At 37.5% G+C, this 17,036-nt stretch overlaps 1 long non-coding RNA gene across 1 annotated transcript; it reads right to left on the bottom strand.

Annotated features, from left to right (window-relative positions):
• Positions 1-1,554: 1,554 nt before the first annotated feature.
• LOC129643936 (uncharacterized) lies at positions 1,555-12,357 on the bottom strand. The gene is made up of 3 exons (XR_008710610.1): positions 12,275-12,357; positions 11,789-11,964; positions 1,555-2,036 (listed from the first exon to the last, which is right to left on the bottom strand). It is a non-coding gene; the product is annotated as an uncharacterized LOC129643936 (long non-coding RNA).
• Between the last annotated feature and the right edge of the window lie 4,679 nt (positions 12,358-17,036).

The raw sequence follows: 17,036 nt of genomic DNA on the forward strand, positions 1-17,036 counted from the left end.
AAAAGGTATATTTTTGACCTCCCAAGAAACAATCTCCACCCCTTTGGCACTATATTGCTTCAGTTGAAAATGTATTACCTAGATCACACTTTTTAATATTTCCAGATTGCTTTTTCTATTATTTTTTACACATACATGCACATATACTTACTTTTATACTAAACAATTAAATTTATTAATTATGTGATTTATAATTAATAAACTTTTCCAGAAAAATTGACAGTCCAGAAATAAGTACCATATTCACCTTGAAGCATAGGAGCCTGGGGACAAGCCTAGCCCAGTTAGAAACCTATCCTATTCCATTACTACATGCATGCACGCTCAGTCGCTTCAGTCGTGCCAGACTCTTTGCGACCCTATGGACTATAGCCCACAAGTCTCCTCTCTCCATGGGATTCTCCAGGCAAAAATACTGGAGTGGATTGCCATGCCTTTTTCCAGGGGAACTTCCCAATTCAGGGATCAAACCCACATCTCCTATGTCCCCTGCATTGCAGGCAGATACTTTACCATCTAAGCCACTGGGGAAGCCCCACCCTATTCCATTAAACCCAACTGTAAATATAGTAACTAACTCTCAGCAAAAAACATCCATGGTAAACCCTCCAATATGAATTAGTTTCAAAATGTACACCTATATAGTTGGATGATCAGACTTAAAGAAATGAATCTTTAAAAGATATCACCATAAAAGATTATTTTAGTTTTATACTGGATGATCTGAGCACACTTTTATTTAAGTAATCAGCATAAACTATTCATAATCAGTAAGTTATTTCAAATCTAAAAAGCATCATTACTTTTTCCTGATAATTAGGCTGAGATAAATGGGCTCTCCAGGTGTCAAATTAGATCTAGGGGTTCAATCAGGTCACTCACCAGAGTCTGGCCATGATACTTATATGTGAAAACCTCCTCACTGCTAGTTCTGGCAACTGAGTCCTCATTCTTGTACAAGGATTCATTTGAGCTCTTTAGAAGTGATAAAAGTTTATAATATTCAACTTCATAAGATCCTAAGTGGTTTCTTCTAAAGTCCATTTTTCAAACATATCTGTTTTATATATTTAGATATGTGTAAAACATTTTTTATTAAAAAATATTTTCATGATAAAAATGTGTTTCAATATACCTCCATATATTGAATGCTATTCCCCTTTCATATCCACTCATAATGTGGATACGGATGTGTTAAATCATAGGTCCCTAAAAGGAAGGTTGTGCGTTTTATACAGTAACAAAACTATGACAGGAAGTAAAGATAACACTCTCCAGTTCTGAATCTCAGAAGAAGTCCCCTTCAAGTGACAGAGATGCGAGTAATCAACCCACTCAACTTCTAGGAAAGTGTGTATTTCTTTGTTAAAGCCAAAGGGAATACAGAAAGACTGGTTACAGGAAAAGAAAACTTTTAATAATAATTCCATATACAAATGATATCATACAGTATTTATCTTTCTCTGTCTTACTTATTTCACTTAGCATAATGTCCTCCATGTCCATTCCTGTCACTGCAAATGACAAAATTTCATTTTTTGTGACTGAGTAGTGTTCAGTCATAAGTATATATAAATGCATATATCTATATCTATATAGATATAAAAATATATATGTCAAAAAAGTTTTACAGAATTTATAACTTCAAAAACTGCCATAAACAAAATGTCCCTTAATAAGGTGCTAAATTATAACTAAACAATGTAATGGAGTATTATTATTTATTTAAAATAAAAGGAAGCTTTTTGTGTATGATTGCAGAACAATCTCTAAGACAATTAAGATGTGTTTAAAAAAAAAAGAAAAATGCACTGGAGGAATCAACCTGCCTGACTTCAGACTATACTACAAAGCTACAGTCATCAAGACAGTATGGTACTGGCACAAAGACAGAAATATAAATCAATGGAACAAAATAGCCCAGAGATGAATCCACGCACCTCTGAACACCTTATCTTTGACAAAGGAGGCAAAAATATGCAATGGAGAAAAGACAATCTCCTTAACAAGTGGTGCTGGGAAAACTGGCGAATCACCTGTAAAAAAATGAAAGTAGAACACTTTCTAATACCATACACAAAAATAAACTCAAAATGGATTAAAGATCTAAATGTAAGACCAGAAACTATAAAACTCTTAGAGGAAAACACAGGCAAAACACTCTCTGACATAAACCACAACAAGATCATCTGTGACCCACCTCCCAGAGTAATGGAAATAAAAGCAAAAATAAACAAATGGGACCTAATTAAACTTAAAAGCTTTTGCACAATGAAGGAAACTATAAACAAGGTGAAAAGGCAGCCTTCAGAATAGGAGAAAATAATAGCAAATGAAAAAACTGACAAAGAATTAGTCTCCAAAATATACAAGCAGTTCCTGCAGCTCAATTCCAGAAAAATAAATAACCCGATCAAAAAATGGGCCTAAGAACTAAACAGATGTTTCTCCAAAGAAGACATACAGATGGCTAGCAAACACATAAAAAGATGCTCAACATCACTCATTTTCAGAGAAACGCAAATCAAAACCACAATGAGGTACCATCTCATGCCAGTCAGAATGGCTGCTATCAAAAAGTCTACAAACAATAAATCCTGGAGCTGCTGCTGCTGCTAAGTCGCTTCATTCCTGTCCAACTCTTAGTGACCCCATGGACTGCAGCCTACCAGGCTCCTCCAGCCATAGGATTCTCCAGGCAAGAGTACTGGAGTGGGTTGCCAATGCCTTCTCCCAAATCCTGGAGAGGGTGTGGAGAAAAGGAAACCCTCTTAACACTGTTGGTGGGAATGCACTCTAGTACAGCAACTATGGGAAAACAGTGTGGAGATTCCTTAAAAAACTGGAAATAGAACTGCCATACAACCCAGCAATCCTACTGCTGGGCACACACAACGAGAAAACCAGAACTTTTCTGAAAGAGATACATGTACCCCAATGTTCATTGCAGCATGTTTTCAATAGCTATGATATGGAAGCAACCTAGACATCTATTGGCAGACAAATGGTTAGGAAAGTTGTGGTACATATACACAATGGAACATTACTCAGCTATAGAAATGAATGCATTTGAGTCAATTCTAATGAGGTGGATGAAACCAGAGCCTATTATACAGAGTGATGTAAGTCAGAAACAAAAGCACCAATACAGTATATTAAGCATATATATAGGATTTAGAAAGATGGTAACAATGGCCCTATATGTAAGACAGCAAAAGAGACATAGATGCAAAGAACAGACTTTTGGACTCTGTGGGAGAAGCCGAGGGTGGGATGATTTGAGAGAATAGCATTGAAACATGTGTATTACAGTATGTAAAATAGATGCCCAGTCCAAGTTCGATGCATGAAACAGGGCACTCAAACTGGTGTACTGAGACAACCCAAAGGGAAGGGATGGGGGGACACATGTACACCCATGGCTGATTCATGTCAATATATGGCAAAAACCAGCACAATATTGTAAAGTTATTAGCCTCCAATTAAAATAAATAAATTAAGTAAAAAAAAAAAAAAGAAAAATGCAGAAAAGAGGGTATATATTGTTATCTGTTCCAAAGTATGATTACAATCATATGCTTATATAGACAAAATATTTCTGGAAAGACACAGCAAGAAACAAGTAACAATGGTGGTCTTTCAGTAAGGAAGCAAGAAATCAAAGAATGGAAGAGAGCCTTCCTTTTCACTGCACCCTCCCTTTCTAGATATTGAATTTTACACCATATGCGTGTATCACCCATTCAAAAACAGAGAAATAAATATCATTTTTTGAAAATAAATAAAACTTTTAAGACTCTAAACTTTAAAACAAAACTCTCCCTTCTCCAGGAGATCTTCCAAACCCAGGAATGGAACCAGGGTCTCCTGCATTGCATGCAGATTCTTTACCAGCTGAGCTTTGTGGGAAGCCCTAAAGTGAAAGTGAAAGTCACTCAGTCCTGTCTGACTCTTTGCAACCCATGGACTGGGGTTCTCCAGGCCAGAATACTAGAGTGGGTAGCCTTTTCCCTTTTCCAGCGGATCTTCCCAACCCAGGAATTGAACTGGGGTCTGCTGCATTGCAGGCAGATTCTTTATCAACTGAGCTATCAGAGAAGTCCCAAACGTAAGACTTCAAAGCATAATCTTGGTGGCTAAGTGTACTATCCTCCAAAAAAGCAATTAAACTAAGGGACTGGCAAACTTTTTCTGTAGGTTCAGATAGCAAATATTTTGGGATTTGAGAACTGTAGCTCTCTGTCACAACTTGACTGTAGACTCTTCCAAAGAAACCCAAAAGCAGCTGCAGATGATACTTACATGAATGAGTGAATGAGTGTGACTGCACTCAGCCTGATAGAATGAGGTAGTGGGGTAGGTGAGGTCCACAGCCCATAGCTGACTGACCCCCTCAGCTAATTCACTATGTTCATTGTTATGAATGATTTTTTTTTCCTTCTCTATTAGTCCTGGTTAGAGAAGGTCTGAGAGATAACATTGGTTAAGAACTTATAAGCATAAATAAATAACTCTCAAAGGCAAATTATATATATCAAACACAAAAAGATCATTATGAATAACAAAATCATATCCATTAGCTATCATGTGAGTGAAGATTTATTTTCTTCTTTATGGAATATGTTGATGTCATGTATTTAAATGTTGAGTAAATTTAATAGAGAGAGCAGACAGGAATAATAAACTCTTACTTTTTTTATTGCAGCACAGATAATAATTTAAAGATGCTGTTGAAAGCTAATTGCCCTAGGCTAATAAAAATATTGCATCTCAAAATAATAAATATTGACAAATAAAATCAGAAGAATTTATGAAACTATAAAATATATCTACTCTTTCTACAAACTCTAATGCAGTACATTGAACAGATAATAAAAGTTTTGAGTAGATAATAAAGGGTAATGGTTTGGCTTTAATAATTTGCAAGCTACAAGTACCTCAAGTGAGAATATTTTTATTAGCACTAAACTCGGTGTTCTTGCTTATTAGCAGGATCTGCTTAGTCATAATTTCAGTGATTCTTCTTTCCCTGTACACTAAAACCATTGTCAAGGATTTTTGTGCATCTCAATTGTCAAGAGAAATAGTGTTTACTTTTATTTGCTCTCCTTGCAAGTTTGCAGTGTGCATTTAAACAAAGTTATCAACATCTGAGGCTTTCTGTAGGTCACATGAAAACAGAAACTTAACAGAAACTTAATAATGCTCACGTTGGTTAAAATGTCAAATGGCAAGCAGCAGGTGTTTAAACTTTATTAGAAATTAAAAATATACATGCTATTTAAAAAAAATAATTTTGTAGGTAAGGTTGTCCTTCCAGAATTCTATACCAAACAAAAAAAAGAGAATATGTTTTACTAGAAATGAAGGGAAATGTTTAACAAGGTGGTGTTGATGTACCTTCAAATAACTAAAAGACATGGTGTCAAATACCTTGACTGACAAAGTAATAGCAGGAAACCACCAAGGTTAAAGCAAGTTCAACCATACTGTTGATGGTCTATCATTACAGTGACTCCAAATGCTTTCATAAGCAGCATCTTCACTTGGCCAATAAAAGATGACAGATAAAAGCTGTGGTACAGATAGATGCTGCTTCGCTCTGACTCAGACCCTCAGAGGCATCTTTCACTTTTAATCTTGGCCCGAAATTGGTGGTGAAGATCAAGGCATCTTTCTGTTTTCACTCCTTCAGCATCACCGTCCCATTGTAATTCACTGGGAAATAACCATTGTATTTCACTGGGAGGCAGTTTGATCACGAGGCTGTCAACAAATCCAAATTTCCTTACAGTAAAATTTCTTTTAATACTTTTGGATTAAGTGTGCTTAGAATCAGGACATCGTATGTCCTAAATTCTGAAAAATACACCAGTTACTTATAAGCTTCTGTGAGATTTGCCAAGTTACATCTGTCAAAGACACACCTCAGAGCTCTAGCAGGACTTCAAGGACTTCAGATCTATAACTTGAAAAAGCATCAGCTGTATTGCTGTATATCCCTCTGGTAATAAAAGGATGAAAATCAAGTCTCCTTGGTCAAACTCCAGGAAGTTTCAGTCTTCCAAAAACTAAAAGGCTCTTTATCAAAACATCAACATAAACACTAATAATGCATATTCTATACGAAAAAGGTATGGAAAACAAAACCCCAAATCTTAAAGACAATACTTGAAAATAGTTGAATTGATTTGACCACAGAAAAGTTAGAAAGAATATATGCAAAAAAAAAACACCCACTAGAAATGCAAAAGAGAAGTTGGGGGCATAGGCATATATATATATATATATGTATGTATATATAAAACATACATGTCTATCAACATATGATTGGTGCATTTTACAGAGGATAACAGAATTTACATAATTTTCCAAGTTTATTCAGCCAATGAAAGACACAGTTATCCAAATCCAGGTTTATCTGATCAAAAAGTTATTATCTTGAATAAAGCAGGCTATAGAATGAGTCTAGTTATATAAATAGGTATTGTTACACCTATGGAGAAGGCAATGGCACCCCACTCCAGTACTCTTGCCTGGAAAATCCTTGATTCTAAAATCCTGGAAAATCCCATGGATGGAGGAGCCTGGTGGGCTGCAGTCCATAGGATCGCTAAGAGTCAGACACGACTGAGCGACTTCACTTTCACTTTTCACTTTCATGCATTGGAGAAGGAAATGGCAACCCACTCCAGTGTTCTTGCCTGGAAAATCCCAGGGAAGGGGGAGCCTGGTGGGCTGCCATCTATGGGGTCGCACAGAGTCGGACACAACTGAAGTGACTTAGCATAGCATAGCATAGCATCAGTCCTTATATACCAAATTGTTAGGATTTAAAGAAACTAAATTTCTATGGCATATACTTTTAAATTGTTTGATCATTTCTAAATGGATATACACATTACTTTTATATATAATGCTCCCATGTTGAAATAATGTCAATTAAAATAATAAGATACTATTTTTCATTTACTGAATTTGTTTTCAAAATATGTAATAATCAGTCTGGGGTGAAGGCTTGGGGAAATCAACATGTTTATACATTATTTTGGCATTTCATATGATTATATGTGCGTGTGTGTGTGTGTGTTAAGTCACTTCAATCATGCCCGACTCTTTGTAACCCTTATGGACTATATCCTGACAGGCTCCTCTGTCCATCAGATTCTCCAGGCAAAAATACTGGAGGGCACTGCCACGCCCCCTCCCATGGGATCTTCCCAATCCAGGTAGTAAATCCACATCTCTTACATCTCCTGCATTGGCAGACAGGTTCTTTACCACTAGTGCCACCTGGGAAGCCCTTCATGTGATTACAATCCTTATTTATTTTTTATTTCTAATTTTCTTCTCTAAACATATATTTATAATTTTATTTTTAAAATAAAGATATGGGAAATCCCATCAACTTAAATAAAATCAGCAACAACAACAGAAATAGATTCAAGTGTAAAATTACATATCCAGAGTTCTCTTTTCTTTTGGTTAGAAAAGTACTGTTTGGGGCTTCCCTGGTGATCCAGTGGTTACAAATTCACCTTGCAATTCAGAGAACACTGTTTCTATCCCTGGTCTGGGAAGATCCCACATGCCAAAGAGTTACAAACCCATGTGCCACAATTACTGAGCCTGAACTCTGGAGCCCCAGAGCTGCAACTACCAAGCCCTTGTGCAGTAACTACTGACGCCGTCCTTCTCTAGAGTCCATGCTCTGCAACAAGAGAAGCCACTGCAATAAGAAGCCCAGACATTGAAATCAAGAGTAGTCCCCTCTCTCTGCAACTAGAGAAAGCCCATGTGCAGCAATGAAGACCTAGCACAGCTAAATATATATATACACATATATATATATATATATATTTTTTTTTTTTTAATGTTGTTTTACTCTGGGTAGGGTTGCACTTTCTTTGATTTAGTCAGAAACTTGTGGTACCTCAGGTCTGCATGACACGCCCAATCCTTCTACCCTCCTTCAGAGTATCAGAGGGACACTGTTCCTGGCAAATAGGAAAGTTTTCATTATTTGACTTATCCCACTTTAGCACAATTGAATGATGCTGAAGCTGAAACTCCAGTACTTTGGCCACCTCATGAGAAGAGTTGACTCATTGGAAAAGACTCTGATGCTGGGAGCGATTGGGGGCAGGAGGAGAAGGGGACGACAGAGGATGAGATGGCTGGATGGCATCACTGACTCGATGGACATGAGTCTCAGTGAACTCCGGGAGTTGGTGATGGACAGGGAGGCCTGGCGTGCTGCGATTCATGGGGTCGCAAAGAGTCGGACACGACTGAGCGACTGAACTGAACTCAACTGATGCCTTCCCAGGATTTCCCAGTCCAGAACTGGATACAAAGCTGACCACCTAAGATGCTGCACCCTGACGGTGATGCTGGCTCTACTCACAGTGAGAGCCACTGTTCTAAAGTGACATTAAAGACCTGTTTCTCTCCCACACTATGGTGCTCTTCCTCATTTGTCTTACCCGGCCCACAGATATGGTCAGTGGGCAGTAGCTGTTTTTGCTATGGCCAAACAGCTGTCATTGTGGTTTTAGGTGCCTTCACTCTCTACTATGATAAGCAGCCAGTAGCCTACAATCTTGTTTCTCCAACTGTGTCCCTGGAGCAGGAACCTTAGCACCATCTTCAAGCTTGTTAGAAGTGCAGGGTTAGGGCCCCACCCCACGCTGCTGAAAAACAATCTGCATTTTAACATGATCCCCAGGGTATATACATACATCAAACCTGAACGGCATTTCACAACTCCCTTTCCACCTCAGGCCTTAGAACTTTAGCAGGAGTCAAGGAAGAATTATTTTCCTGAGGGTTCAGTTGCACTTAGAGTTAAGGTGGGTCTGGTTTGGTTTCGTTTGGGTTTTGAGTCATGTTAGGGTTGAGCAGAAATCAGAAAATCATTTTGTGTAAAAGACTAGAGTGCAAATACTTCAGGATTTATGGACCCAAAAGTCTCGAAGCACTCAACTCTGTAGCCACAGCAACAGCAAGAAAGTAGCTATAGACAATGTCACGGGTGTGGCTGTAATCCAATAAAATTTTCTGTACAGTTGGCATCAGGCCAGTTTGGCTAACAACACCTGTCTAGAGACTACTCTTTTGTCATGCTACATATACTGATAACTCTTGAACTTAATGGTTTACATAACATCAAAAGATAGTAGAATTCAGGCTACTGACTTTCTGAGTGGCAGCATGATTTAAGGTAGTGTTTTGAATATTTGAATCAAGTAGTTTTGGTCCCACCCCAGAGTCATTAAATCAGATTCTTGGAAAGGTGAGACCCAGGAATCTGCTTTTTTTTTTTTTTTTTTAAATTCTCTGTTGTGATTTTAACGTGCAACCAGAACCACAACATTTTGCTTTGGGTTGGCATATGGGATTTTGTGTGCCTAAACCAGGATGTTCCCAGACAAACTAGGCCAACTTGTCACCCTAGGAGTTGAGAAGCACTAGTATATAGAGAATGATCTGAAACTGCATCACTTATAAAGCTGGTTGTCTCTTTTGTAGCTTGGAGAAAGTTTGCTAACTTAACAAGCCATTGTTTCCTCGCTTTTAAAAGGGAAATAAAGCTACCTAACATACAAAGATTTAAATGCATTATTCAAAACATAACATGCAGTAGATGATGAAGAAAATCTCTTTCTCTGCATCTTCTTGGACTGGGTTTCTTTTAAACATAGCCAGAAGTATTTAGGGCAATTTAAACTAACGAAACTCTAGCGCAGTCTTTTATTTATTTTTTTTTTAATTATTTTTTATTATTTTTTTTACTTTAAAATATTGTATTGGTTTTGCCATACATCAACATGCATCCACCACGGGTGTACACGAGTTCCCAATCCCGAACCCCCCTCCCACATCCCTCCCCATACCATTCCTCTGGGTCATCCCAGTGCACCAGTCTTCTAAAATAAACTAATTTAACTGCCAGTGAAGGCTGAAACATGACTCTTTAAAATTTAAAAAAAAAATATATATATATATATGTATGTATCAACCCACATGGATAATGAGAATGGAAGTGTAGAGATAGCAGACAAGAATTTTCATTGGAATGGATGAGTAGAAATTGATTCAGTGCATTAAAGAAAAGCACCTGCCAGAGATACCTCTAAGAAGCAAGCCAATTTGCTTCTAAGAAAGTACTACCATGACCATGGGTACCACAGAGAAGTGGAAGAGGCTAAGAGTTACAATACAAGATTGGTTCACAACAGTATGTGGACCTCAAACCTCCCATGTTCCTCTCCATCACATGGGGTTAGGTAACACCTGCATACCAGCTGACTTACACAAAACCAGCCCATCTCAGACAGGAGCCTGCAGCTTTGTTCTCGGAAAAAATAAAAAAGGAGTTTGCACATCAGGTACAGTAAAGGGCAAAATGAAAAATGAGACTAAAAAGCAGTCTGCATATGAATCATGGGGCCCCCCCCATACCCCTCTTTGGTTTTCCCAAACCTGTAGCCAGGCTATTCCCCCCATGATGAAAACTGAGAGATTATTTTCTGGAGAAAAGAAATTGCCTAAAGTAAAATGTATAAATAAATATTTCTACAGGAACAATTAGGTGTCTTCAAGTAAGTCGGCCCTCGAAAAAGCACCTTGCCTGAAGGCACGCCCCTCAGACACTCAAGTGATAACATTTCAATTCATAGTGTCTCACTATCAAATATGAAAGGACAGCCAAGCAAGGCTCACTAATAATTGAGGAAAGACACCAGAATGAATAGGATAAGCAAGCAGTAGAAAAGCATCCATGCAGACAAAATAGACAATGAGAGAATAAAAGCTCTAAAAATAAATAAAATGACTAGATTAAAATAGAAAAAAGTAAAGCATGATGCAAAAAAAAAAATGAGAAAAGAATGTTTAAAAGAAAAGTTTAAAGTCAAAAAGAACTCTTGAACATTAAAATAATAGCAGCAAAAATAAATAAACAAATGAATACAAAATTTATAAAACTGATCAGAAATTAAATTGCCCAGAAATTGACCAGAAAAGAAAATAAGTTACAAATACATACACACACACACTCAGGTTTTTTTGTGTTGTTTTTTTTTTAAAGAGGAGAAATGATAAGTCATAGAGAGTCAATCAAGGAAGCTGACATTGAATTAATACTTGTAGGAGAGGAAAAACAAAAAATATTAGAAGAGTGAAAAATTGTGAAGAAAATACAAAATTCCCAGAACTAAAGTTGCTAGTCCTTAAGTGGAAAGGTCAGGAAATTCTGCCAAGAAGAAGATAGAAACCAAGATTCATCACTATAATTTTTCCAGGAATCAGAGATAAAGATGTGATCCTAAAAGCGTCCAGAAGTACATTTAACAAGAATTAGAATATAGTCACAGAGAAGGCAATGGCACCCCACTCCAGTACTCTTGCCTGGAAAATCCCATGGACGGAGGGGCCTGGAGGGCTGCAGTCCATGGGGTCGCTAGAAGTCGAACATGACTGGGCGACTTCGCTTTATTTTTTCACTTTCATGCATTGGAGAAGGAAATGGCAACCCACTCCAGTGTTCTTGCCTGGAGAATCCCAGGGACGGGGGAGCATGGTGGGCTGCCATCTATGGGGTCGCACAGAGTCGGACACGACTGAAACAACTTAGCAGCAGCAGCAGCAGCAGCAGAATATAGTCAGATTTCTTAATAGACAGTGCTAGATGCTAGAAGACCATGCCCAGCAAGAAAATCTCTCAAAAATGAAGGCAAAACAAAATAACATTTTTAAATATGTGAAATCTGAAGCAATACATTACCAGCAAGCATACTCTGTTGCTCAGTCATGTCCAACTCCTTGAGACCCCATGGACTGCAGCCCACCAGGTTCTTCTATCCATGGAATTTTTCAGGCAAGAATACTGGAGTGAGTTGCCATCCCCTCCTCCAGGGGATCTTCCAGATCCAGGCATCAAACCTGTATCTCCTGTGTCTCCTGCATTGGCAGACAGATTCTTTACCACTGAGCCAGCAGACCCACTTATAAAAAACATTAAGGGAATTCTTTCAGGTAGAGAGACATGATATTCAATGAAAAGGTGGCTCTAGCAAAGGACTGACGAATACAGGAATGCTAACTACCTGGGGAAATATGAAGACTTAATCTTATTACCTAAATCTCTTTTAAAGATAATTAAACGTTTAAATAAAAAGAATAATAATGCATGGTAAAGTTTGTAATAAACATAACACTAAAATATGTGACAACAATAACACAAAGGTCAGAAGGGGAGAAACGGAAGTACCTCATTTTAAGAGTCGTGTACCTCACAGTACACAGTACACACAGGGTGGTACACTGCCAGGAGACTGTGAGATACTACAAACCCTAAATCAGGTGCTAAAACAACAACAACTTTTTAACGTTATGAGAGGGAGGTTCAAGAGGGAGGGGACGTATGTGTACTTATGGCTGATTCATATTGAAGTTTGACAGAAAACAACAGAAATCTGTAAAGCAATTATCCTTCAGTTAAAAAATAAGTTAATTAAAAAAGAGATCCAAGCCTAGGGGGAAAAAAGTTATAACTAATAAACCAAAAAGGTGGGTAAAACAAAATCATGGAAAAATACTCAATTAAATCTAGAGAACTAATAATATGAGGAAAAGGAGAACAAAGAACAAATAAAACAATAGAAAACAAATCATAAGATGACAAATTTAAATCTAACAATATCGATAATCACATTAAATATAAATATTACCAGCTAAAAGTCAGAGATTATCATATTGATTAAATAAGGCAAGACTCAGTTTATGCTGCCTATAGGAAATACACTGTAAGATAAAATTCATAAATGCCCAGCCAGAGTGATCAGAAAATAAGGAGATAAGACACAAATTGTCAATATCAGAAATGAAAAAGGTGACTATAAATTATACAGACAGTCAAAGAATAACAATGTAATATTATGAATAACTTTATGTAGGTAAATTTAAAAACTTAAATGAAATGGAAACATTTCTTAACTATCTCAAAGTACCAAAATCACCAAGAATAAATGATGTCAGTACTGAATCTATTATGGAAATTTAATTTTCTAATTAAAAGTTTTCTCACAAAGGCAACTCCAGATCCAGATTGCTTCACTGGTGAAATAATGAATTTGAAGATACATTTAAGGGAAAATCCAATTCTGTACAAAATTTTCTACAAAACTGAAGAGAAGGTAATATTTTCTAACCATTCTATGAGGCCAGAATTACCCTGATCCTAAAACCTAAAAGAAATATTGCTGCTGCTGCTAAGTCGCTTCATTCGTGTCCGACTCTGTGCAACCCCATAGACGGCAGCCCACCAGGCTCCCCTCAAGGGAATAAAAACCTACAGACCATATTTCCCATGAAACTATATGCAAAAATTTAAAGCAAACTTTAGAAAATTAAATCAACAATATATTCAAAAGTATAAATTCATCATGACCAAATGTTGTTTAGCCCAAGAGCCTAAGATTGTTTTAACATTTTAAAACCAATCAATGTATTTCATAATACTAAAGAACAAAAAGGAAAAACATATTGTCATTCCAGTAAACACTGAGAAAGCATTTAATAAAATCCAACATCCATTCCTCATAAAAGCACTGGCACACTAGGACTAGAAGGGCATTACCTCAATCTGATAAAGGCGGCCTATCAATAACTTATCACCAACATACTTCATGAAGAAAGACTGAACGCTTCACCCCGGAGATTAAAACCAGCACAAGGATGTCCACTCTCACTATTTCTAGTCAACAATACTAGGTGTTCTAGACAGGGCAATAAGGTTAGAAGGGAATAAAAGGCATTTCTATTGGAAATAAAACATTAAAAGCCTTCATCCACAGACAGCATTGATCATCTACGTGTAACATTCAATAAAATCTACAGAATTGCTTTTATAACTAATAAGTGAATTTAGCAAGGTTCAGGATGCCCAGTAAGTTAATTGTATTCCATACTGTATTTCAAACAATTAAAATTGAAATTTTACCCAAAAAAAATCATTTAGATAATATTAAAAATGTCTGGCAAATGATGTGTAAGAGCGCTACACTGAAAACTACAAACCAATACTGATAAAAATTAAAGAGGATATAAATAATGGAGAGATAAACCTTGCTATGAGATTTGAAAGTTAAATATTAAGATGTCACCAAGACAGGATTTCTCAAAGTAATCTATAGGTTTAGTGATCCCAAACAAAATTCTAGCTAGTTTCTTTTCTTGTAGAAACTGACAAGCTGATTCTAAAAGTCCTATGGAAATGCAATAGGAAACTAGTAAAAATTATTGATATTTATAATACCACTGCTGCTGCTGCTAAGTCACTTCAGTCATGTCCGACTCTGTGTGACCGCATAGACGGCAGCCCACCAGGCTCCCCCATCGCTGGAATTCTCCAGGCAAGAACACTGGAGTGGGTTGCCATTTCCTATAATACCACAATATTACACAATTCCAGAGTGAATGACACTACTTGGAATTATTCAGCTCTGTTGTCCTATTGACTATGAAGGCTACTCCATTTCTTCTAAGGAATTCTTGCCAACTGTAGTAGACATTGGAGAAGGAAATGGCAAACCCATTCCAGTGTTCTTGCCTGGAGAATCCCAGGGACAGGGGAGCCTGGTGGGCTGCCGTCTCTGGGGTCACACAGAGTCGGACACGACCGAAGTGACGCAGCAGCAGCAGTAGTAGACATAATGGTCAAAGTATTGGAGCTTCAGCTTCAACATCAGTCCTTTCAATGACTATTCAGAACTGATTTCCTTTAGGATTGACTGGTTTGATCTCCTTGCAGTCCAAGTGATTCACAAGAGTCATCTCTAACACCACAGTTCAAAAACATCAATTCTTTGGTGCTCAGCCTTCTTTATGGTTCAGCTCTCACATCCATACATGACTACTGGAAAACCATAGCTTTGATTAGATAGACCTTTGTTGATAAAGTAATATCTCCAATTTTTAATATGCTTTCAAAGTTTGTCATAGCTTTCCTTGCAAGGAGCAAGCATCTTTTAGCTTCATGACTGCAGTCACCACCTGCAGTGACTTTGGAGCCCAAGAAAATAAAGTCTCTCACTGTTTCCCCATCTATTTGCATGAAGTTATGGGTCTGGATGCCAAGATCTTTGTTTTTTGAATATTGATTTTTAAGCCAACTTTTTCACTCTCCTCTTTCATCAAGAAGCTCTTTAGTTCCTCTTCACTTTCTGCCATAAGGATGGTATCATCTGCACATCTGGGATTATTGATATTTCTCCCAGGAATCTTGATTCCAGCTTGTGCTTCATCCAGTCCAGAATTTCACTTGAAATATACTCTGTATACATTAAATAAGCAGGGTGACACTATATAGCTTTGACATACTCCTTTCCCAATTTGGAACCAGTCCTTTGTTACATGTCCAGTTCTAATTGTTGCTTCTTGACCTGCATACAGGTTTCTCGGGAGGCAAATAAGGTGGTCTGGTATTCCCATCTTTTTAAGAATTTTCCACAGTTTGTTGTGATCCACATGGTCAAAGGCTTTAGCATAGTCAATGAAGCAGAAGTAGATATCTTTCTGGAATTCTCTTGCTTTTTCTATGACCCAATGGATGTTGGCAATTTGATCTCTGGTTCCTCTGCCTTTTAAAATCCAGCTTGAACATCTGAATTTCATGGTTCATGTACTGTTGAAGCCTAGCTTGGAGAATTTTGAGCATTACTTTGCTAGTGTGTGAAATGATTACAATTGTGCAGAGTTTGAACATTCTTTGCATTGTCTTTCTTTGGGATTCAAATGAAAACTAAACTTTTCCAGTTCTGTGGCCACTGCTGAGTTTTCCAGATCTGCTGGCATATTGAGTACAGCCCTTTCACAGCATCATCTTTTAGGATGCAAAATAGCTGGGCTAGAATTCCATCACCTCCGCTAGCTTTGTTCATAGTGATGCTTCCTAAGACCCACTTGACTTAGCACTCCAGAATTTCTAGCTCTAGTTGAGTGATCATACCATCAAGGTTACCTGGGTCATTAAGACCTTTTTTGTATAGTTCTGTGTATTCTTGCCACCTCTTTTAATATCTTCTGCTTCTGTTACATCAATACCATTTCTATCCTTTATTGTAGCCATCTTTGCATGAAATGTTCCCTTGGTATCTCTAATTTACTTGAAGAGATCTCTAGTCTTTCCCATTCTATTGTTTTCCTCTATTTCTGTGCATTGTTTACTTAGGAAGGCTTTATCTCTCCTTGCTATTCTTTGGAACTCTGCATTCAAATAGGTATATCTTTCCTTTCTCCTTTAACTTTTGCTTCACTTCTTTTCTTAGCTATTTTTAAAACCTCCTCAGACAACCACTTTGCCTTCTTACATTTCTTTTCCTTGGGGATGGTCTTGATCACCTCCCCCTGTACAATGTTACAAACCTCCTTCCATAGTTCTTCAGGCACTCTATTGGATCTAATGCCTTGAATCTATTTCTCACTTCCATCGTATAATCATAAGGGATTTGATTTAGGTCATACCTGATTGGTCTAATGGTTTTCCCTCCTTTCTTCAATTTAAGTCTGAATTTGGCAATAAGGAGTTCATGATCTGAGCCTCAGTCAGCCTCCAGTCTTGTTTTTGCTGACTGTATAGAGCTTCTCCAGCTTTGGCTGCAAATATAATCAGTCTGATTTTGGTATTGACCATCTGATGATGTCCATGTGTAGAGTCCTCTCATGTTGTTGGAAAAGGGCGTTTGCTATGACCAGTGCATTCTCTTAGCAAACTCTGTTAGCCTTTGCCATGCTTCATTTTGTACTCCAAGGTCAAACTTGCCTGTTACTCCACATATCTCTTCACTTCCTAGTTTTGCATTCCAGTCCCCTATGATGAAAAGGACATCTTTTTTGGTGCTAGTTCTAGAAGGTCTTGTGAGTCTTCATAGAACCATTCAACTTCAGCTTCTTTGGCATTAGTGACTGGGGCATAAACTTGGATTACTGTGATACTGAATGGTTTGCCTTGGAAATGAGCAGAGACCATTCTG

This window comes from Bubalus kerabau, chromosome 2, assembly GCF_029407905.1.
Source record: "Bubalus kerabau isolate K-KA32 ecotype Philippines breed swamp buffalo chromosome 2, PCC_UOA_SB_1v2, whole genome shotgun sequence".
Classification (NCBI taxonomy): domain Eukaryota; kingdom Metazoa; phylum Chordata; class Mammalia; order Artiodactyla; family Bovidae; genus Bubalus; species Bubalus kerabau.